We start from the raw sequence: 25,310 nt of genomic DNA, 5'->3' as shown, positions 1-25,310 counted from the left end.
TCACAGGCAAGCAATAATGGCACTCAATGAATGATTATCCAGTCACTGTTTTCCCTTTAGAAAAATGAAAAGTACGCTTATTACACACACACTGCTAGATACTTTGCAGTAATTTACAAGCACGTACATGGGCATCTGGAAAATATCACAGATGATGTAACCTATTCACATTGGACCCCTGTCAAGGGTCATACTAACATATATGGTAAGCCTACTGGCTTGGTCAGAGGATCAAAATCAACAAACCACACATTAAAGACATCATTTTGTAAGTAAATGCTTTCATTAATAATAATCATCAAGTGTAACTGTACTTATTAATTTCAAGAAAGCATATGCACTGTGATCAATAAACGCTGTCAGCATTATTATCTCAATAAAACATTTTAAAATGAGCAAACCATGTGTTGAGTGAGCTTTTTGTAGACTTTTAAACAATGCAAGGGCAATAATAAAGTCAGCCCTTAGAGGGCATCATATTTTGATTACATTGCATGCAACCATATACTTAGCCCCTAGAGGGTGCTTAAATACATGTACCTTTTTCTTTAAACACATTCACGCCACAATAATTGCAACCATAAGATCAGCCCCTAGAGTGTACAGCACTCCACCTGCACAGCTAAAATTCCAGCCTTGGGAGTGCCTAAAAATGTTAGAAAATCCTGGCGGTGTCCAGGTTCTTGATCCCCACAGACCTAGGGTCAGTTGTTATTAAAAGAATCTTAAGGGGGAAGCTGCTGTGCTCCTGCTGCACACCCCCCATGCTTCCTTTGTGGAGTTGGTGTTGCGCCTGCCATCCTGGGGGCACCACTTGAGTAGTAGTACATATAAATTGAAAACCCACACGGGGCATTATAGGGTGCGCCTTCAGGAGCAGTGAATACTGAATGAGAGGCTCTGTCATTGAGCTGGAAGAGCCGCTATTTTTTCTTGCTGCACAGCCTTGCGCAGTTTCTTCTTTTGATTTTTTGGGTGGTAGGGGTTCCCAGCCCCACCTGGGCACCCGCATGCCTCCATTCATTGAGGGCAGTTAAAGGACCCCACCCCTCTCTTCCCTGCAGGCCCCTGCGCATCTTGTACCATTGGAGCCGGTAGCATTTCTCTTCCTGCCTACTCCAAGGGGAGCGGGTCATGGCTATCACCATGCAAACCCTGTTCCTGATGGTGAAAGTTAGACCTTTGTGATTGATTTAGCCCCCACGCTCACCTTCTCAGGGATTTTGGTCTATCGCCCTCCAGGCCCCCTTGGGCTTTTTAAGAAGGACTTACCTGAGGTGGCAGCAAATTTAGCCAGTGCCTCCCCCAATTTTACAATTTTGAGTGATTTTAACCTGCATTTTGATGACGATTTATCAGTCTCTACAGTAGAATTGGTCGATGAACTGGCAATGTTCCAATTCATATTAAAAGGGAACAGTCCTACTCATATCAAAGGCCATCTGTTGGATCCTATTTTTTCCAACATAAATCATTTTTCGGTAGACGATGCTGTTACTATTCCATGGTCAGACCACTTCTTACTTCCTTTTTATTGGACTCTACCAGATGTTAACACACGAACTGTTAGAACTACAAAAATTGCTCGTAAATGGTCGAAGCTCCCCCTAGACACCTTTATCAGCAATCTTAAGGTCACCTTTCTCTCATTTCACCCAAACCCTATTGTTGCCAATGATAATTTTAACAATTGGCTCGATCTTGCACTTAATTCTGACCTTCCTAAAAAGGAAATCTTAGAAAAGGTGGGAGCAAAAAAAAAATCCTTGGTATTCTCATAAACTACGCCAGCTTAACCAAACATGCAAAAAATACGAAAGAAGTTGGAGGAAGGACTCTTCCGTCGCCAGTAGAATTAAGTATTAAGAAGCTATTAAAATCTATAAAAATGAAATTAAAAATACCCAAGCCCTTTATTACCAAGGAAAGATTCTATATGCAAACTCCTCACGGCATTGCCAGTACTCTTGTTACACCCCCTACCTCCCTCATTGGCACCGGCAATGTTCCATCGCGCTGCGATCAAATTGCCGATTTCTTTTCAGAGAAGATACAAATCATCTACAATTCTTTCCCTCCTATACTGTTTCACAAATGTGTGTATAAAGTGATAGAGTTAATCCTGCCATCCCCATCCTGTTGGAGGAATTCCATCCTCTGGATCTCAAGACCCTGCAAAGATTGCTTAAAGAACTCAAATCGGGTTCTCCATTAGATGCTGCCCCCCCCCACTATTCTCCATAAAATTTCGGAGGTAGTGTCACCAGTTATATTGAACTGTATAAATACATCACTTAAAACCGGGATTGTGCCACTGTAATGGAAACATGCTAGATTTAAAGCGCTTTTTAAAAAAACAAACCTTAATCCAGACAGTTGGGGAAGCTATCGGCCAATTTTCTTACTGCCAGGGGTCAGTAAAAAAACTGAAAAATACATCAACTCGATTTTATCGGCCTTTTTGGAAGAGAATAATCGTCTGCATCCTACGCAGACTGGTTTTCGACCCCAACAGGGCACAGAAACAGCCATTTTAGCTGCAGTAGAGGAAATCAGGAATACCCTTGAGAATGGAGGCTGCGCTGCCCTTATCCTGTTGGACCTCAGCGTGGCCTTTGACACCGTCAATCACCAACTTATGATACAAAGACTGAGGGATGTCGGAGTGACTGGGGTGGCATTAAAGTGGCTACAGTCTTTCCTCCAAAACAGGGTTCATACGGTCTTCGAAGGAGACTGCTCTTCGAAACCCATTCCATTGACCTGTGGGGTTTCACAGGGATCTTCCCTGAGCCCCACGATGTTCAACGTTTACATGAGCTTGTTGGCTGAAACAGTACTCCCATTTGGGGTACAGATTGTTTCTTATGCCGATGACACACAATTAATTGTTTCCTTGAAGCAATCCAACCAACTAGACCCTGATCTGGCCACCTGCCTCCAGAAAGTTTTAATTGAATGAGCAGTTCATTTCTGAAACTTAACGGATCTAAGACGGAACTCCTTCTCTTTGGTAAGTCTGCCCCCCCCAAATATTGATCACCTGTGGCCCAATTGCCTAGGTTCCCCCCCCCCGTTCCAAAAGAACGAGGAAAGATTCTAGGAGTCTGGATTGATTGTAATTTAGGTTTTAGAGAGCATTCCCGTATAGTGGCGGCGAGTTGTTATGGACTGTTAAGAAGGTTTAGAAGGATATTTCCCATGCTCCCGTTCACTGTGAGACGACTACTGGTGCAGGCCCTCGCACTTTCGCGGCTCGACTACGCTAACGCTCTATACCTGGGAGCACCCCAGGCTAATATTAAAAGACTACAAATAGTACAGAAATGTGCGGCCCGTATGTTGTTGAACATTCCCAAACGCTCTTCTGCAAGGCCTGCCCTCGCCACCTTGCATTGGCTCCCTGACCAGGAAAGAGTGCAATTTAAAGCCCTGTGTATCACCCAGAAATCACTGTCAGGACAAGGCCTGCCTCTGATTCGTACCTGGAGCCAACCTTATGTACCCAATAGAGTTCTCAGGTCGGGGAAAAATGGTTTTATTTGTGTACCTAAGATCAAACGTGCACGTAGTGGAGGCCGACTGTTCACATACAATGCATCCAGACTTTGGAACAGTATTCCCCTCCACATACGCACTGAACCTGACTACCTCAAGTTCAGAAAACTTTTGAAAACTTTTCTTTTTCATTAATCTCCTCGTAGCCTACTTGGCGTCTTAGCGCTGGGATGCCCCTGGATAACCACACGCTTTATAAATGTTCCTTCATTCATTCATTCACCATGGGGGGCAGTGAAGCTTCCCCATGCTCCTCTGCTTTGGGGGTCAGAGATGGGGTCCCCTCCCCTCTTCTAAACAAATACATCCCGGATGCTGGAGTCCCCAAGCCATGGAAGAGTCTAGGGAGGGGGCCCCACGCACACTCCCTCCCTGGGTGTAAATAATTAAAAGTTCCTTGCACCGAGCCCTATTCCACCACAAGGGTAATTAGTGAAAAGCTTTGTTGGTTAAAAAAAGGGTCAAAGGTTGCCATTCTTTAAAATGCCATAACTCAGGCCACGTTGGGCCGATTTTTACAATCTTGTACTCATTTTACTTCAGGTGGTGAATTCTAGCCACCAGGGGCTGTTGAAGCAGACCTCCTCATCTCCAAAGAGGGGCAGCCCTCAGGGAACTTCCTCTTCCGGCTCCCTGCACCAGCCTTCGTCCTGTTCTTGGGTTTTGGGCGCAGAAGTCCAGGGCTTCCCACAACTGATCCCTCAGGGGGTGTAAAGAGGCCACCCTCACTTCCCCTTGGGGAGACTCACGGGCTCTGGGGTCAACTGGGCAGAGTCCATAGTCCTTTGTGGGTATCCTGGGGGCTCTTCCTTCAATGAGACTTCTATAGTGTGGGTTGTCACCCCGGGGTCTCCAGGCACTCTGTGGTTTGAGCGATCCTCAATCGTAGAGAGGTGAAGGTCAAAGAGCCAGCTCTTCATCTGCTTCCTGAATTCCCTCAGAGAAGGGGATGTGCACAGGTGGTGAGGGAGGCTGTTCCAGGACTTTCCAGTTGTCCATGGCTGTCCCAGGGTCCAGCAGCAAACCACAGAAAAAAAACAGGCAAGAAAGGGTCTCCCTCTTGTTCAAGAGGCTTTTTTTATAATTCACTTTATTTTGTTCATACAGCAGGACCATCCAATATTATAATTAGTGAGAGTTGGCTTTCAGTTCCCCAACAATACATGATATGATTTTGGTGGAAGTCAGTCCCTTCTTAGTGACAATCCATAGTAGGACCATCCCTTCCTCCACACTTTGTTGTATCTATGAGGACACTCACATGCTTTATAAATTGGCTTTTCTTGTTGCCCACACCGGTCAACTACTCTGCAAGACAGCTAGGGGTGGGCGGAATTTGCGAAATTCACTTTCGCAAATTATCGCGAAAATGTTAAAAATCTCCGCAAACACACGGAAATATCGCGAAGATGCAGAAGTTTATTTCCCGCCCGTTCACGGTATTTTCTGCGTGGTCGCGGCTCGCCAACTTACCCATGCGGTTGCTCACGGGCGCGGCCATCTTGTTTTCACTTGTCTCGCGGTGCATGATCGCGAGAAGAAAGACGTGATCGCGCGACGCATGACGTTACTGCGGGCGCGAACTGACGCGAGACAGCGCAAATGGCTACCAACAATCCAACATCTCGTGAAGAACGCGCCCAGATCGGGAAAACTTGTCGGCGAATGCGGGGATTCAGGTAAGGCGATCGCGCGCACGCCAGAATGTATTATTTTACAGTGCGAGCAAGAAACAAATTATCACTAAGCTGCGGAATGCGGAAATTTTGACATTTTCGCGCTTTCCGCGGAACGCAAAAATGCCAAATTATCGCAATTTCCGCGAACGGAATTTTGGCCCAGGCCTATAGACAGCTGGATCGATGGGGGGTAGGCCACCTCCATAGGGGGGCAATGTCCCTCTTGGCCACAAGACATGCTACCCCCTATAAAGATCCTTTCAGCACTTGGACCTCCAAGCTCCTCCACAAGCCCCAGAGGTGCACTCCAGGGGCCCAAGTCAATTGAACGCCCTAGAACCATTGAGATTTCCTGGACTATCCCACCCCTGAAGGAAGACAGCGGTGGGCAGTCCCAGACCACATGAAAAAAAACAGTGGCAGGTAGTGCACAGCATGGGCAAACAGCCCGGTCAGTAGATAACATCCGCTGCATGTGACATGGGATAGATAAGTCACGTGTTGGTAATTCACCCGGACCATATGGAGGCGTGAGGAGATCGCCAGTTCCCTAGGAGCTTGGCATGTTGCTCTCCAGTCATCCTCATCTAGTTTGCCCACCCTGTTCACCTATCTCTGCCGAAGAGAATCAAAACCATCAGGGGCATGGAGAAGCAGAGAAAGATAGATCATGGATATCGCTCCCTTCCCAGGGCATCCCATTAGAAGCTAGGCCTCAAGGGGGCTATTTCATGGAGTTGAAAGTTCGGTAAAGTTGTGATCACAGGACAAGTTGTCAGCTGAAGAAAGCTGAAAAACTGTGTGTTGGCCAGAATTGATATTTCAGTTCCTGAAAAGACAGCAATTTGTTTCCTTTGTAAATATCCCCTAGGAAAAACATTCCTATGCAGTCCTACTGGACTCAAGGGGGGGAGCTGTTGAAGGCACGTGCCCTGCCACAGAGAGGTCAAACCTACCCGAAAAGGCGCAAACCCGCTCTCCAGCAAAGCACCACCACCCGAGTAAATGATTGCACCATCTGGGGCAGTTGGGCCCCGTGAAGTAGGCCAAGGAGTCCCTCAGAGCCCACCAACTGGAGTTTCAGACCGTAGGCAGGATCATTCCAGCCTCTGGCAAACCAATCATTGATGGGCCCTAACTGTGCTGCCAGTTAGTACACATAGGTTTCAGACACCCAAGATCTCCGCCACAGGGTGAATTATTCGCCGAGTTGAACGCGCCACTCTGTGGTGCTTACCCACCCGTATAAATGTTGAGTCTGGAGGTCAGGGATTAAAAACACCCTCAGATAATGTGATGCGGGAAGTTCACCAGAACGTTTAGATAGCGGCAGAGACACAGCATTTTGAAGAGTGCGCAATGCCTCATGGAGCTGAGAGGCAGATTTGTCCAGTGATGTAGGTCCCGATCATGTGTCAGGGCCAAGGGTTGAAAATTAAGAGTCAAGGCCAAGTCAGAGAGATGAGACACATGAATCCCTAAATTTTTAAATGAGTTCTGCCGAAGAGGGATATTAGAGCACGAACATCACCCTCTGGTGTCTCCTTTCACCGCCACCAATAATTTGAAGGCCAGAGGCTTCACCATAGAGATGAAGGATCTGAGGCAGCGGGAGCCAGTGGCCTGGGTGTCTCTAAGAAAGAGGAGAATGTCATCGGCGTATAGCGATATCCGGTCTTCAATTCCACTCCCCATCTCCAGCCCCGTATCCGCGTGTTACGGCGTGTCAGGTGCACCAATGGTTCAATAGCCAGGGTGAATAGTTATGGGGAAAGGGAGCAACCCTGGTTTGTGCTTCATTGGAACAGGAAAGGGGCGGTCAGGATATCATTTATTTGGACCTGAGCTGTGGGGCTGTAATAGAGGAGATGGACCATCCTGCGCATATGTGATCCCCAGGGCCTGCTTGCAGGAGGACTGTGTCTATGAAATCCCAGGAGACTGTGTCAAAGGTCTTACAGAAGTCTATAAGGAGGAGGGCCATGGTGCCATCCAGGACATGTGCCTGGGAGAGAGCTGTCTGTACTTTAGGAATGCAATGACATGTGCTTCTGCCTGGCATATACCCACATTGATCTGAGTGAATGAGATGTGAGAGGGTGTGGATCAGTCGAGTCACATGGACTTTAGCATAGATCTTAATGTCTGCATTAATAAGCGAGATCGGATGGTAGGCGGAGAACCAGTCCAAAGGGAGACTCTCCTTAGGAATGACAACAATGATAGCACAGTCTAGGTCAGGAGTGAACAATCCCAGTTGCAGTGCCTTTGTGTAGAAGTTCAATAAGAGGGCTGTTAAAATGTCACAGAACTTCTTATAATATTCAGTAGGATAGCCGTCTGAGCCTGGGGTTTTGCCAGATTGAAAACCTCTTCCTCAGTCAAAGATTGGTCTAATTCTTTAGATAAGGAGTGTGGAATGGAGGACATCGGAATGTCCCAGAGAATAGGGTTCTCTTTCTCCGACACAGGGCAGACACAGTGTATAGAGGTTTTGGTAGAATGTGGTAAAGACCTGAGCAATTGTTGGCAGCTCCCCCTGGAGGTCACAACTAAGTCCAGGATAGCAGGCACTATCCTAGTGGATAGATTGTGGGTTGCCAGCCAATACAATAGCTTAACAGATTTGTACTCAGAGTTATAAACTCTTTGGGTTGAGACCCTCTAACACTGCCTTGCCTCTTCAAGGGAGACCTGCCGCAGTTCAGACCACGCTAGCACCAAGAGGCACTGCATCTCCTCCGCGTCGGGTCACGTGGATCGGCCTTCCAAATGGAGTATTTGAGTTTCTATTCCTAGCACTCACTCTTTTTGTTGAGATTCTTGTTGTCTCACATAACCCTTCAAGAGTCCCCTCAAGGAGGGTGTGCTCAATGCCCACAACGTCGTTGTCAATGACACAGAGCCATCATTAGTTTGAAGGATGGCTTGTAGCTCTGACTCTACAAATGAGACGCATTCAGGAGCCTTTAGGTGCCACGCACTAAAGCTCCAGACAGGGCACCCTGTCTTGGGTCGGGTGCCCCATTCTGACAGAAGGGGGTGTGATCATAAATACCATGTGGGAAGATTCGGCTGGAGTGCACAGAGGTCTGCAGCTGGTAGCTGCACCAAATCAATCCAAGATTCCATTTGTGGGCTGCAGACCGATGCATGTATGCCCACATTGATGGGTTGTTTTAGAGCTTTAAAGGGGAGATGAAGGTTTCAGAAACCAGGCAGACCTGACCAATCGTAGGGTGCCATGTCACCTCTCCACCCCTTTCCCACAGCATGATGTGTATGTTGGAGTAAAAATTACTTTCAGTGATGTTCATGAGTGATCCCACATCAGATTAAGTGCTGCCTTTGTAGATGGTTCTGGTTTTAGGTTGCCTACACTTGAAGGATTGTTCGAAGAGGTGCTACAGGATCCATTCAAAATATGGCCATTTGGGGGTACACGACTAGTATACGTTAGTCGCGGCCCGTCCCCTGCCAAAGTGGCGGAGTGGGCCAGAGGAGTGACCTGGAGTGGGGGAGACACGGGGGGAACAAAAAAAATGTTTTTTAAAGGAAATAAACTTACCTGATCGCCGCCGCCTCCGCAGTCCACTCTGTCCCGCTCCTCCTGATTCTGGCATAGGCTCCCAGACTGCACTGTGCCAATCATGACACTGCAGGAAAGCAGCATCATGATTGATCTGAGCGCTTCAACTTTGTGCTCCCAGGCAGACTGGGATTCTGTGCCTGCTTTCTCCAGCCCCAGCAATGCAGCTGGGTCTGTAGAAAGCTACACTGCGCATGAGGTGTTTGGCAGGCCTGAAATGGCCTGCCAAACACCTCATGCGCAGTGCACTCCCCCACCACAGTTTTATCCCCCCTGGACCCGCCCCCAGACTCGTCAAAGTTCTGGGGGCGGGTCCAGGGGGTACTAAAAAAACCGATAATAAAACAGATTAGAAACTCGTTTTATTATCGTTATATTTGTGGCTGGTAGTGGAGGCGGTGATCCTCCGCCCTAACAGAGGGGCCACCGCTGGTATACATGTCTAATATTTCCTGAGAAATGTTTGAGTGGTTTGTGTCAGGGGAACTGTTGGCTGGCCAGTTTGCACTGGTCAGAATGGACTGATGTAATTATCTGCTGACAGAAGACCGGGGGGGGGGGGGACCATCATGAACTGACTTGTGAACTTGTCCAAGTGGATTTCTAATGATTGCGGAGAATTGTAAACCAGAGAGATCATATTTTCCGGCTGTACGGATGAAAAGTTTGTGACCTTAGCATTACTTGGAAAGGAATTTTGCAGATTCGGGTCATTTTTATGAATCATAGTTGCAAGAATTGCAGAATGAAAAGCTAAATGTAAGTCAGCATGCACCTGAGGGGTGGGACATCCAAGCTGAGATGATGAGCTGATTTGAGCCAGTCAGAAAATTGCAAACAGTTTGAGAGGCAGGTTTGATTGAGGAGAGACATTGGTGTGGGTCCTGGGCGCAGAGTTAAAGATAAGCCTTCTAAAATAACTGGCTATTTTTTGTTTTTCCTGAGCCTTTACTTCTGCCTCCTAGTTAGATGGATGATGGGAGATTCGGCTACCGCTGAGGAACGCAAAATTGTGGCAGGCCCTTTGCTGGTCTGTTCATACTGTTGTTCATGATTTCCACCTGCAAAGTTACGGTGTTGCTACAGCCAGCAAGATCCAATTGAGATATAGAACCTTCTAGGTTTATGCCCCTCTCTGCTGAAGCTGATCCACTGGCTTGGTCTGATGCGTTAGGCTCTCTCTTGATAGGATGATTGAGATCGAGGTTGTCTACCAGAATAGTAAGTAACTCAGGGGGAGTGCAACGCTTATCCACTATAGGGGTGCAAGGGCATATCATGGGTCCATCTGCTTGAAGATATGCACAGAGCTTGTTACCAGGTTTCTTATGTTTGGGTCCATGCCAGTTATTACGTTTGCAAGAGTTTGCATCAAGTCAACCTGGAGTTCAAATTTGTGGGACTGCCAGATTAGGGCATTTGTGGCTGTATGAAAGGTGGAGATAATTGATAACAGGCTGGCTTCGATGTGTGTACGACCGGGTGCACCTGATTCTTTCCCTGATCAATTTGTATGCAGCACTTGTTGATCAAACGCCTCTAATAGTTGTTTATCTGAGATGTTCAAAGTAATGCTTACATAACGTTTTGAAAGCACATCCTGTTCATTGGGTCCTAGCTCAAGCGCATGATTTTTATGACTCATTTGGCTCATAGGACTGCATATGGCTGGGCCTAACACATGGCTCCGCCCTAGTTGGCCCAGGAGCTTGATGAACTTGTGCTGTCACTACTATTGCATGAGCTGATGAAGTCAGAGGAAGGTTATTAGCTTTTGCTGGTTCCGGGACAGTGGGGCAGATGATACAGAGTTTGCCAAGAGTTCAATGTAGAGGTGTTACACATTTCCTTTCCAGAATACTGGCCCACTCCTCGGTGCAAAGTAGATAAGTAGGAGGGGCTACCTGTAAGTGTCGAGCATTTTTCTGCAGGATAGATTGAAGCAGGCGGTGATAGATTGTTATTATGAGGAAAGTAATGCTTGATTGAAAATAATGTTACATTAGCCTTCGCTTGGATGCTCAGTGAAGAGACCACGTGTTGAGCTACCTCTTGAGTGCCCCTCCTACTTTATTTTTTTTGCTTTGTATCTGTCGCCTACTGACGTTTTCAGTAATGCCATCTGTGCATGCTAAATTCTTGTGCCTCATACTAAAATTGTTAATTGAAAGTCTATATGACAGTTTCCACTCTTGTAAAAGTATGTGAAACAGATTTTAAATTCACTTGAGGTACTATTTGTCTCGAAGAAATCTTGTGTGCCTTGTCTGCTTTTGGGCCAGGCTTGTTGTGGCCCGCATTGACAAAACTGAGGTTCTCAGGTAATGTCTCAGGGGCTAGCCTCTGTTTTGGAGTTGCTGCCGCCTTCCCCCCATCCACTGAGTCTCTATCCCTCCGGCCTTCCAAAGCTTCTAAGACACTCTACAGTATTAGTTGTTCTCAGAGATGGAGGGGAAGGCACAAGCACAGCACAAAATACGGTATCAGTACCCGTCAGATGTAGACGGAGGCCAATGAAAATACAGGCATGGACCTAGCAGATGAGAGCGGTGTTTGGCGCCAAGTAGGGTGCTGCGCGAAGACTGACCTCGGTGACTGTATCGCTGGAGCGGTAGGTGGTAAATGGAGAGCGGCCATCTTTCGTGGCCTTCACCTTGCTGACCTCTCTCCACCAGCCTCAGGCTCCTGCTTATCTGCACTTGTGTTGCACTTGAAACAAAACAACCTTAGCTGTGTTAAACTGTACCTGAGTACACCACGAAACGGATGAAACATACACAGAGTGCTCAAGAACAGTGTCATTCAGAAATAAACAAATACACATCTTGCTTGTGCTTGTGCTGCAGAAGCATAAACAAACCATGAATATGATGGTGCATCCATTTTGGACAGGATGGCAATGAGGCCTAACTGAGGCAAATTAGCAAAGGCCAGAAAAACATACTTTAATGAGTCGCCGCAAAATTGAATTAATGGCAATAGCAATTTAAACATATGCAGTTGATATCAAGTGTACATTAATATTCTTCACACTTGTTAATAATGCACATTTTTTATTAATGCCCAAAAGCTCCCTCACTGTTTAAAATGATTTCCTTCTGTCATTTCATGTCTACTATTTCTAGTTCACTTGTTGCAGCTCTGATACCTTAAAATACAATTACAATAAAAGGATGTGTCTGAAACTATATTTATGGAAAGTAATATAAAACAACTCTATAGATGGCCCTTTCTTAGGCATCAGCTGTAGTTCATGGTCAGTAATGTATCGGTTCACTAAAAACATTATTAGGCTTGCGAGCCCTTTGTATTTGTTAGATTCTCATGAGCTGGGTTTTCAGTAAAAAAATCTGAACTTGGTGTTTATTTTATAGCTGTTTTCACACTTCTGTGTTATTTTTTTGTAAGCCTCACTGTTTAGGCTGTTCGCCTGTTGGATACATCTGCAAAAGTCATTTTGTTAAATTGTAAATTCAAAAAAAAATGTTTCAACTATTTAATATGCTAACAGGTGTCAGAATTATATAGAAGTTACTTTTTATATATTTCCATTTTACTGTAGCCTGCAGCTTGATTGTAAATTGTCACCTGTAACTATATCAAAAGAAAAGCTCGAGACAGCCTTGTTGTATGCCCAGGAACATTCTATTGCACTTGAATTCCTCTTCTCAAAGTGCATTTATAGATCACGATTACCTTTGATGGATAAATAGTAGGAAAGGCTGAGTCAAAGTATTCCGGAAATGTCTGTCCAAGTGCACAGCATACCAGAGCAAATAGTAACTACTGCACCATATTTGCAGGGTGTTGCATAAAAGAAACATAATTCCTTTATATAGATGTTATTTTTCCCTGAATTGGCAGACATTTCTATTCGTCGTTATGTGTCCATCATCATTGAAGAAAGCTTCTACTGCAGAGAAACCCCCAATGGAAAACTAACCACTTCCTCCAAATATCGCAGGATTTTCGTTTCCCCCAAATTATGCCAGGCCCATTGTATGAATTTTCTTCACTAACCTTAAAGAAAGTGCGGAATGTTGTATATTCTATTAAAAATACCGAGGTGAGCACAACACTTGTATAACCCTTAATTTTTGGCTCTCCCGGTGTAATGGGTATTGAGTTATTATTTTATATTTTAATACAGAACTGGTTTGAAGAAAACAAACTGTTATAATAATCTATGCAAGTTTAGAGCAATTTGAGGTTCTTCGCTTACTAATCAGGGGGTCAAAATCTCTCTACAAGGAAGGAAGTAAGGAAGGAAGAAGATGAAAATGTTCCTGAGACAATCTAAACCCTAAATCTCTGGTGAAATTTTGGATTTAGAGCAGGAAATTATACAATGAATTTCAAATGTAGATTTGAATCCACTGGGATGTGGTGAGAGTGGCCAAAAATAAGGGTTGCAGTTTGGAGTGTAGTGATGGTAGTGGTGGTGGTGGGGGGGGGAGGTTAAAAAGTGGAAATAGCTGCCGTCTTCAGAAAGATGAATTGTATCATATTAGACTAGATGGGGTCCTCATGGAGTGGTGTTGTTGAGTGGTTGGTGTGACTATCACAGAATTATTCACATGTCTGACATGGATCATGCCTTTGACTACCCCCAATCAGCATTTCGCCATCACTGTCTATTGGAGTATGGAAATAGAATCAACAGCAGTCGGATGGACATGGACTGGTGGTCCATAAATCGCTCTTCAGACACAGTTTGTATAATGTTTATGGCACTGAGAACTTTCAGAAAGTTCAACCTTCACCTTTATAATACAACACTGTATGTCAACCCAATGGCCAAACATATGTCATGCTTCTGTGTGACTTACAAAGCAAAACCAAAGGGGATGATGGATGGAGTGTTGAACATTGCAAGCACTCACCACCAGTCAACTGATCTGGGTTTAATCCATCATCATTCTTTAGCTCACTCCGCCACCCCAGTTCAGACATGGCCATATGCAAATCAGTCTGACCCTGTGCCACATGAAACCAGTTCTAGGATGCTTGTTTCCAGTCCAGGAAGGACCTGGCTTGGCAGTTGGTCTGGACTGTTCCCATGAGGCACAGGATCAAGACTGATTTGCATATGGCTAGGTTCATACTAGAGCAAAAAAACGATGAATTTAAGCCCAGATCTCTGTACTGGGGTGAATATATGACATTGTTCTGCATTCTGTCCATCAACTTGTTTTTGCATTTGTCACCCCGAGTGGAAAGGGTATGCCCAGACGTGGGTCCCCTGCACTCCATGCCACTAGAATCAAGCTATCCTGGCTGAAGAGGGGTGAAACCCTGAAACCGGTCCTAGGATGCTTGTTTCCAGTCCAGGGAGGACCTGGCTTGGCAGTTCGGGCTCGACTGTTCCCATGAGGCACAGTAGCAAGACTAATTTGCATATGGCTGGGTTCAAACTGGAAAAGCATGGTGAGCAGAAAAACGATGGATTTAGGCCCAGTTCTCTGTACTGGGGTGAATGTATGACATTGTTCTGCATTCTTTCCATGAACTGTTGTTTTTGCATTTGTGTGACTTACAGCACAGCGATTCCAATGAGACCCTGTGCTGGTAATCATACACTTATTGGGATGAAAGGCTTGCCATGTTGGGTGTAACCAAGACCCTGAGTCACGCAGACCATCACATGAGGGAGATGAGACATCATGAGTGAATCTCACTGCAACTCTCCATGGCAAGGTCAGTATGAAAACATGTGTTCGGTGCTCTTGGGGTGCTGGTGTTGGCAGGCATTTACATGTGTGCATGGATTCCTGGGTGCATGTGTCCATTCAGGTGTGTGAGTTTACATGTAGTCATAGCATGGATGTCTATGGAATGATAGTGTCCAAAACTGGTAAAATGCTGTCCCTGGAATACCGAAGTTCATTACTGGCATATTGTGGGCATCCACGGAATAATGTTGGCATGCTGGGGTCATTCATAGCATTATGATTTAATACCCATTATAATCGCAGTCATGGATAAATCACAGCTTTTTTTCTTTTTTCAGTTGCCGTGTTTCCATGGATGAGTAAGTGTGGTCATTGCGAAGTGTTGATATTGACAACACCGGTGGCCTGATTTATAGTTGGACGGCGGCCTGTCATCAGCAAGGGTGGCTGAGGAGATTACATCCTCCACTGTGATAGACTACTACCCACTGCTGCTATGGTGGCTGAAGGCAAGGGAAGTTCAGCTAGCAGTCTCCATGTGTTAGATCAGGGTTCTCCAAAGTCAGTCCTGGAGGGCCGGTTCCATGCCAGATTTTTAGCATGTGTCTATTTTGAAAAATGTAGTTATCATAAAAATCTGGCATGGGGCCGGCCCTTCAGAACCGACTTTGGAGAACCCTGTGTTACCAAACCTTTTTGTTTTTCAAAAATAAACTCCTAAAGCGGGAATGCTTTTGAAAAACAAAACATAAATGGCCCTGATGCATGGGTGTTTTTTCACAGGGTGTTGGGATTTTTTTCAGTTAGGGACCACAAGGGTCCACTTTGAAACAGTTTGATGCATCTACATTGATGACCCCAGCTCCATCAAGCCTTCAGTGTAGGGCTTCCAAAGGCAAAGCCAGCTGGGGTACTGCCATCAGGAACATGGCGGTCCACCAACTCCTAACAGAATGGGCTTACTCTCAGTTTAGGGGACTAAGTATACTCCCACAACAAGCTCTAAATCAGGACTTTAATCTGGTTGGTAAGCAATGCAATAGCAATTGTCATGTCATGTTGGTGTATTAGACAGAGAGACTGAGCACGTCTTTGGCTGTGAAAATACACAAATGCACCAAGCCAGCCGTCCTTGGCATGGGCCATGCTTGAAATATGTTTCTGATGCACAAAAACATTATCTTTGCAATATACTGTTGATTTAGCGGAGGGAGGCATACAGTTCTCACTCTATGGTTATTTGTCATGTATGGTACATAGAATGTGGCACAAAGTGCACAATTTGCTGCCATTTGTGATTTATACATCATAAATTGTAAGAAAGGATGCACTCAGCTAACTGCATTTTAAGATTGCAAGAGAAGGTTGGGATTATGGGTAGGCGTAACTAGTTTAATTCCATGTAGAGTAAGCACGATGAATTACCCAAACATTCAGTGAGATTATGTAGTATTACATGAGGAGAGTAATTCTGCATTTATGTTTAAAACGTTTTTATTGAGACAAAACAAACCATGGGGGAGGGGGATAGGAGGCAGGATACATGGAATACAGTCAAAGAAGAAGGGAGGCATCTCCAGAGGGTTGGCAATAGGTGGCGCGGTGGCTCAGAGGGAAGAACACAGTAACTGAACGCTAGAATTACAAGCTATGGAATCCCACGCGCGTATCCGACACCCCAAAGCTGAGCAAGAGCATCCCCCCCCATCAACACCTCAACAGAACACAATCCCCCCCCTCCCATCCCCCATCCTCCCAGTAACAAAACAACAACCCTCCCCCCTCCCCCCCGTCCTATGGTCCCGCATCAAGGTAGCCCTAACCAGGAAGCCCCGCACCCCCCCCCCTCCCCGGGGGTCCCCATCTCACATGTAAGCTAGTCCGCCGGGGTCACCGGCGGCCTCAGCCTGAGAAGCCTAAGGTACCTCGGGCAGGTGAGCTCCCGGAATTCAGTGGACAACAGCGCTAGAAAGGGTTGCCATAGCTCTTCAAATTGGCCTATCTCCCCCGCGACCGTAAGCGACAGCTTCTCCATCCCCAGCACATGCCAGAGCCTATGCAACCAACCGGTGATGGAGGGGACGGTGGATGTGCGCCAGTGGATTAGAATGTTCTGAACCGCAGACCCCAGCGCTATTGCAATCTGCCTACCCCTGCGGGACTTCCGTGGGTACATTAGGTCGTTGGGGAGGCCCAGCAGGACATACGCCGGGAGTCGCGGCAGCTCTATCCCAAAGTGCTCATCCACCTCGTCCAAGACTTCTTTCCAGTAGGCGGTCAGCACTGGGCAGTCCCATAGAATGTGTGTAAGGGTACCTTCCTGCCCGCAGCTCCGCCAGCATCCCTTGTCAGTGTGTTTATGCATTTCATACAGTCTCTCCGGGGTGTAGTACCAGTATGTGGACACCTTAGTGAATGTCTCCGTAAGGCCCGTGTGATATGCAGAGTGCCGAGCCCGATACGCAATTTGGTCCCATTCCTTGTGGCTGAGTGTCCTACCCAATTCCCTGTGCCAACGCTCCCTCCCCGGGTTGTAGTAGTGAAACGGCGGGGGTTGTAGGTGTTTATACAGATCAGTGATCAGTTTAGCGTCGGAGGTCCGAGTAGCCAACCACCGGCCGTACGGTGTAATTGGACGGGCAGCGGTGGCACGCACCTGAGGCTGGAGGGCCCAATGCCGAACTTGCATGTAGCGCAATCTGTCCAGCTCCGTCAGGCCGAACTCCTGGCGGAGTTGCTGAAAAGGAACCACGCCTTCCGGGCCATAGATCTGGAAGAGTGCCCTGCAGCCCGCCCGTACCCAGTGGGAGAAAACCCCCGGCTCCATCCCTGGGGAGAAGTCCGGGTTGCCCGCAATGGGCGTGAGCGGCGAGGGGAAGGTGGTGAGGCCCCGGGCTTCGCAGACCGCGTCCCACACCCGCAGGGGGACCCGCGTAACAAAGGAAGCGTAAAGATTAGGGGGGCGGTGCGTGCGGCGCAAGAATGGAACCTCTTGTAAGGTGCGGCCCGCCACTGCCTGGTCTTGAAAAAGCCAATGTTTGTCGGACTCCCACCTGCTCCACTCCACCAGATAGCGAAGCTGTGCCGCCTGAAAGTACTTACGGAGGTCCGGAATGCCGAGACCCCCCGCTTCCGGAGCAAGCGTGGAGAGGACCCTCTTCATGCGTGGCCTGCGGCCCTGCCAGACAAAGCGGGAGATGTCAGCCTGCATTTGTCGGATCCAGCCCACCGGGGGTTGGAGCGGAAGGGCTCGGAAAAGATATAGTATTTGGGGCAGCACCGTCATTTTGACCGCCGCGATTCGCCCCAGCCAGGACAGCAGGCCTTTGTTCCATCGGCCAAGCTCGTCCTTGATCTTTCTGCTGAGGGAGGCATAATTGGCCGTAACCATCTCCGATAATGTAGGCGCCAGCAGAATCCCCAGATACGGCACCGTGGACGAGGACCACTGCATGGGGAAGAGCCGTTGAAGATCCCTCCTGGTTCCCGCAGCCAGGGACACGTCTAATGCCATCGACTTGCTCATATTCATTTTGAAGCCGGCCACCCCCGCAAAGGCGTCCAACTCTCGTAGGCAAGCAGGCAGCGACCTCCTAGGGTCGTCCAAAGTCAGCAGGACATCATCCGCGTAGAGACTGACGGTGTGGACGTACTGGCCCATCCGGACCCCGACAGCATCCGGATTATCACGGATCCTCTGAGCAAACGGCTCCATGTAGAGGGCAAACAGGAGCGGCGAGAGAGGGCAGCCCTGCCGCGTGCCGCGCTCGATGGCGAAGCCACCAGAGCTACACCCGTTTACCCGCACCGACGCTGATGGGTGCTTATAGCAATTAAATACCATGGTGCGGAACTTATCGCCGATTCCCAGTTTTGTGAGGACCCGCTCAAGATACGGCCAGTGAACTCTGTCGAAGGCCTTCTCCGCATCAACGGACAACAACATCCGCTCCCCAGAGATCCTTGAGGCCTTCTCCAGAACATGCGTCACTCTCTTGGTGTTGTCAACCGTCTGTCTACCGGGCACAAAACCAGCCTGGTCCGCCTCCACCAGGTCGGGGAGGTGTGGACCCAGCCTGGATGCGAGAATCCCCGTGTACAACTTGAGGTCGACATTTAGGAGCGAGATGGGCCGGTACGAGCCGCAGAGGGCCCGGTCCTTCCCAGGCTTCGGGATTACCGCGACCGTCGCCCTCAGGAGATCCGGAGGGATGGCTCCCGGTTCGGAGAAGGAGTTAAACAGCCGCGTAAGGACAGGGGCCACGGTCGTGCAAAAAGTCTTGTAGAATAGCGACGTGTACCCGTCCGGGCCCGGGGCCTTGCCATGTTTCAGCCGCGCGATAGCCGAAATCACTTCCTCCACATGGATGTCCCGCTCCAGGTGGTCAGCCTGAGCCGAGTCCAGTACCGGGAGGGTCACCGACTCCAAATAGCTATCGGCATCCCGTGGCGAGGAGGGCTCCTCAGCATACAGCGCCTCGTAGAAGCCGCGGAAAGTCTCCGCTACCTCCGCGTCCCCGGAGACAACTCCCCCGTCCGCACCCACCAGTTCTTTCACCACGCTGCGCTGTTGCGCGACCCGGAGCCGGTGTGCTAGGAGCTTGCCACATCGGTCCCCCCCCGTGTAGTAGGCATGTTTCAAGCGTAAGGCGGCGTACTCCGCCCTATCAAGATCCAGAGCCGAGAGGAGCTTCCTCGCTGCCTTCAACTGTCTCCATACCCTCGGCGCTCCCGTACGGCGGTGGACCTGCTCAAGCTCCCGGACTTGAGCTGTCAACTCATCCCTCTTCAGTTGCCGCTCCTTATTCTCGGCTGCAGAGATAGAGATGAATTCCCCCCGTAGGACGGCCTTCAGTGCCGCCCACTGTGTCGCCTGCGAAGTGTCAGTGTTGCTGTTGTGAGTGAGATAGTCCTGTATGACCTCCCCGACGCGTTGTACCACCGATTTTTTGTGTAGAAGTGTGTCCCGGAGGCGCCACGCCCCCCGAGAGGGGGAGGCCGCCGGCCACCGGAAAACGCCGGTGACTGGGGAGTGGTCAGACAGGGTCAGGACCCCGATGTCCGCCGCCGTGGCAGCGGCACGCATCGGTCCACTAACCAGGAGGTAGTCCAGCCGTGAGTAGGTGCGGTGTGCGTGCGAGAAGAAAGAGTAGTCCCTATCCGTGGGGTGCAGGGAGCGCCAGAGATCGTGCAAGTCCATTTCCGCAATCCGGGCCTTCCCAGCCTGGGACAGCTCCCCCGTCTGCGGAAAGCGCTGCGCCGATCTGTCCATCCCAGAGTCAAAGACAATGTTGAGGTCTCCGCCCAAGAGAATGTGTCGGTCTGGGGAAGCAGTGACATCCACCAGCGCGGAATCTAGGAAGCGCTCTTGATGCTCGTTTGGGCTATAAACGGAGCCAACCGTAAATGCTATGCCTCCCAGGCGCATGCGATACGCAAGGAGCCTCCCCTTCTGCTCAGCACACTTATGCAACACCTCCCCCCGAAAGGAGCTCGCTAGGAGAATGGCCACCCCCGCTGTCTTGTTCGCTGCCGAGGAAAAGAACTGGGTAGGGAACTTAGCAGAGCGCATCCTATGGCAGTCTCGGGGCAATAAGTGTGTCTCCTGCAAAAGGCAAATGTCCGCCTGCGTCCCCTCCAGCAACGACAGGATCGCTCTGCGCTTCACCGGGTTATTCAGACCCTGAACATTAAGGGTCACTACCTTTAGGCCCGGCATTCCTCGCAGGGATCGGGAGCGCCATGCAATGGGTAGGGAATCAGCGGGCGGGGCGCGCGGGGCCGCAGCGCGGGACAAGCCAAAACAAAGCGGGCATAGACAACATCGGACGGGACCTTCCCAACCCCAAAACAACCCCCTCCCCCACCCAAACCCCAACCTCGGCAACTAGCCATCCCCAAACTCAAGCACCCCATAGTCTCAGTCAAGCCCCAAAGGGCAAGTCCGTAGAATAGAGCAAAGTGGACGTCCAGCCACTCACCTCCCCCCGCTCCCCCCAACCCCCCCGCCCCGTGCCAAGCATGTTAAGAAGCTAAAGACATCTCCCCCCGGAGTGCGTGTTAGGCCGTCAAGGCCACGCTAGAGGAGCCGGTCGAGTCCCCGGCCGCCGCCCTCAGGGCGTCAGCCCTGTCCGCCCTAATGGTAGGGGAGTCCGGGCGCCCTGCACTGGTCGCTGAGCGCCGCCTCGTTGACCTCCGCCGATTCCGTCCTTCCGAGGACCTCCACGACGGCGTAGCTCCCTCCTCCTCCGCTGCCGTGAGCCCCAGGACACCACAAACGTCTTGCAAGGAGCGTAGCTGGTGTAATACTCCGTTCCACCGAAAAATCAGGCGGAAGGGGTGACCCCAAGAGTACGGCGTCTCATGCTCGCGCAAAAAGTCAGTGGCAATCCTAAAGGACCTGCGTTTCTGCAGAGTGATGGCGGAGAGGTCCTGGTAAAGCGCCACCGGCCGATCCCGAAAGGTCAGGGGCTGTTTCCTGCGGGCTTCAGCCATGATACGCTCCTTTAGTGGAAAGTCGGGCAGGAAGGCCAGAATGTCCGGTGGGGGTGCCGATGGCTGGCGCTGATGGCCAACCCTATGCGCCCTGTCGATGCTGATGGGAAAGTCCGTGGCCTCCCCCAGGATCTCTCGGAACAGGGCCCGCAGGTAGCCCCCCAGATCGGACCCCTCCTCCGCAGTCGGCACGCCACGCACTCGGATGTTGTTCCTCCGAGATCTGTTCTCCAGGTCCTCAGAGTGGGCCTGGAGCTCCACACACTGTTCCCGGAGGCGAAGAACGTCCTGCTGGAGATGGACTATCTCCTCCGCTCGCTGTTGGCCCTCCGTCTCCGCCGCTTCCACACGCTCACCTAAGCCCTCCACCTCTCTGCGCACTTCTCGGACCTCGCTGGCCACCTCCCGCTTCAGTGTCTGGAAGTCCTCCCTGAGGGAGCTAAACAGTTCCTCCATAAAGGCCCTCGTGACGGGTGGCTCCCCTCCAGTCACATCTGCCGGAGCCCGGGAGGGCCCCGGTGAGGGCTGTGTCCTGTCCCGCAAGTGCTGGGCCCTGCCAAGCATGTCCGGCAGAGTACGGTCCCCTTTCTTCGGGCCTCCTTTTCCAGACATCGCCAGCTCCGCAGTCGGGCACTGATCCAGGCGCCTCAGGGATGCTCAGCCGCCGGCAAGCACTCGGCCCGGGTATCCCCCACAAGTGAGGTCGCTGCGTCACAGGTGACAAAATGGCGGCCTAGTCCGGACACCGTCAGCCGCAAGAGCTAGCGTGAGACAACCAAGGGGGTCGCAGCGGAGGGGTCCCAACAGCTCATCCCTCCGGTAGTCAATCCAGCAATAGCGGGAGGTCGCCCGCCGCCAGCAGCCAGGACTCCAACGGAGGCCGCCACCACTGCTCCTTCGGGGACAAAATGGCGGCCGGTCGGAGCAAGCCAAAACGGCTAGGCCCGGCGACACCTCCGGGGCCTCCGAGGCACCCCGCAGTAAAATAAGTTCCACCCCCGGCCCCCGATTGTCACGCACAGGGGGCCAGATGGTCCGACCCCATCAGAGAGTCCGCCGTACCTCGGCTAGGGGTCAGGGCTTCCGCAGTGCAAGGTGTCGCCATCACCAGCCCGAGTGCCGGGGCACCCGTCCCAAGCCTTCCACACCGTCGGGCCCCTTCCCGCCAGGCTCCTTCAGTCACCGTCAAGCGGCGGGCCAGATCCCCTCCAGACCGCAACTTTCAGCACCAGGCCCAACCGAGGCGCCCGGACAGCTCTCCAGTACGCTCCGCCCCTCGGGCTCGCCGCCGTCGTCCCTTGATCTCGGGCGAACTTTTGGGGGGGTTCCCCCGGGGCGATCCGGACAAAAACAGCACCGGTGTATGCCCCTGATGTTCCGCCACGCTCCTCTCCCGCGCTGAGCCTCAGCGGGGGGAGAGAAGCATAAGAAAAGGGCTTTAGCTTGGCCGGGCCGGAGGAGCTACGGGAGGAAGCGTCCGCTCACCCCGCCATCTTGGCCACGCCCCTAATTCTGCATTTAAATACTGCATACATGAAATTACTTTTAGTTTGCTTACAGGAATGGGGAGAGATAAGAATTGCTGCTGCATATCATGTAACTTAGTGTAGGTTGAGAGTTTTAGGTAGGGCTGAATTAGACAATATGGGGCTCTTTAGTGATGTTCAGTCAAAGGTGCTGCGGCTGAAAGGAGATGCTAGGGTACTTTAAAATACAGCTGAGTAAATTAAAAGGTGTTGTGACTGGGGCAAATTAATGACTGCTTGGGCCAATTGATGGTATTGGTGCAGGCTAAAGAAAACATATTAAAGTGGTCCCTTTCCCTATAGATATCTGAAAACCCAGCACTCTCCTTTAGTTCTGCATACCAATTCCCTCTTTTTGTGTCTCAGCACTTTACCTTCCCACTTTAGGTTCCCTGTCCACCACACTCCTTTTCATGCCTACTTTGGCCTACCTCCTTTTGTAAGGCTGCCTGTATATGTCACTTCCATTGACGTTTCTGGTAATCCTCCATTTAGATCTACAGTTCTGCTGCCTAAATGTCCTCCCCTTTATTGGTTGATGTCACTCTTTTCCTTTGAAGGGTGCAGGTTTCTTACTGGACTCTTCCTTTTGAGATGTGGGATTGTACTGGTTCTCTCCCCTTCTGTTGTAGAAGGTGTCTTGGGGATTTGTTCCTTATCTAAAGTTGGGAGGCTATCAATGCTAGAGCACTGCATTGCCGTCATCCGCTCTGTTTGTTGTGACTCCTGGTTGTTGGAAAGTAGATCATTGGTGGTGATATGTAGGGGCCTACCACTACTTATACAGCCACAAACACAATAAAAAGTTCAGTCAATGTCTCAATAAATTAATTCCTTACTCATCCCTTGGTACCTGACAACGAACTGGCAGGATTAATTTAGGAGACAGGTGTGTAAAGCATTTAAAACATCAATACAATAAATAAGTAAAACACAATGCACAATAAAAATTCAACACCAATTTATTCAAATAGGTTATATTTTTATGATCAAATAGACACCAAAATGATAAAACGTCAACGTAGGGACCCGGAAATATGAATTTTCAAAGAAAAACACTTTCTAGTGCTTAAAAGCACAAAGCACCACTTTTGGTCATCTGGGTGCGCTTGACCGGAACATAGTCAATGTTTGAGGCCAACTGTGATAGAGCCCTGGTAGGAAACACTAAGCTGGCGGCCTCAGTCAAAATTTTACATTCGCACTTTTTCAGAGATTTTTCCTCTTGTTTTAGAGCAAGGCACTTCATCTGGCCTGATTCAGGTCAATGTCATCGGCTTGGTCCAGCGCGAGACCTCGATCAACTCCTGGAAGTCTTGTTGATGGCTGGAGCTATAGAGCTTTCAGTGGGACGAACCTGAAAATTCAGGCCGGGTCGATCGACATCGGCAACTTGACTCTCGACAATGGGTCGGTACGCTTATGGAGCTTTTTACCAAAGTTGCTTCAAACTTCCCCAAACTTCTGGATCTACTTCCAGAAGGTCTCCTTAAGGGTTCAAAGTGTTCACAACACCACGCCAGAGGTCTAGAATCAGAACCAAACGTTTGTGATTCAACCGCCAAGCACTCAACAGTAAAATGACGACGTATTACTTCCTGTTCCTGTATGGAATGGAAGGAACAGGAAGTAATAAGTCGCCATTTTGCCGTGGAACGCTTGGTGGTTGATTGGCAAACATTTGGTTGTGACATTGAGACACTAGTGGAGCCTCACAATGGCATTTCCTAATATGGTTGTGGAAATTTGGCAAGTAGTACAGAAAAACTTTCAGAAAGAGGGAGAATATATAAGGAATCGAGCTTTTGGTGCAATTTCTTGTACTATCCTTGAAGGCCTGTTATGTCCTGATGAAGACCTCGCTATAAAATCGATTCATCCCTGTTTATAATAAAGGTCGAAACGCGTTCTCAAAGATCCTGGGGAAGAAGCATGATACCATTTTCTCAATACAAAACAATATACACCATGTGTCAATATTGAATAGTGCAAAACGTGACCCCAAAAAGAAATGATAGGTCAGGCAGAAAGAGAGAGGGATTCATGAAGAGGTGTCTTCATCCCCAGAGGGGGAATACATTAGGTGCTGTGAGGTGAAAATAACCTGGACACTGCACACTCCCACGCTGTTTTATAGGATTCTTGATTTTTATTGTCTTGGCATCTTTCTTTAATGTAAATGTATTCATGTAGTACAGTTCATTTAATGTTGTTTACAGAGTCAATTGTGATATGTATTGCTAACGAAAAAAAACAAGAATGAATGAAAAACGTTTGATAAAAATAATTGCATAAAATAAAGATGAAATTAATTCCCAATCACAATGGATTCATGGGGATGTTGTGTTAAACAAGTAAACATATATTAATGGCAATGTGGGATATACAGTTTTGATGATATATAATATATATCCCTCCCCACAGTTGGGCCCAACTGGATCAGACCCCTTTGTTAGTGAAAACAGCATGAGAGCAGCTCCAGGAACGGTTGGATTTGCGTTCCATGAGCAGGAAGGAAGTCCTTCCCTTTCCTGCTCGTGGACTCTAGGATTCTCATCCCGCCAAGGAGAGACACACCAAACGGGGGCCAGCAAGTGCGGTGCAACATATATGGGAGGGTTTTGGGCATTGCGCCCACTATATTTTAATGTTGTAATCCGCCACTGTGCCCACCCAGTCTTTACCTTATGAAAAGCATAGTGAATATGGTTCATTCAATCAGTGCCCACTTCCTGCATCTTATGACTAGTAAAGTCAAGGTACTGGTGATTCAGTTCAGTGACAGGCACTT

Source organism: Triturus cristatus, chromosome 8 (assembly GCF_964204655.1).
Source record: "Triturus cristatus chromosome 8, aTriCri1.1, whole genome shotgun sequence".
In the NCBI taxonomy this organism is placed as follows: domain Eukaryota; kingdom Metazoa; phylum Chordata; class Amphibia; order Caudata; family Salamandridae; genus Triturus; species Triturus cristatus.
Note: the sequence above shows the minus strand (reverse complement) of the source record.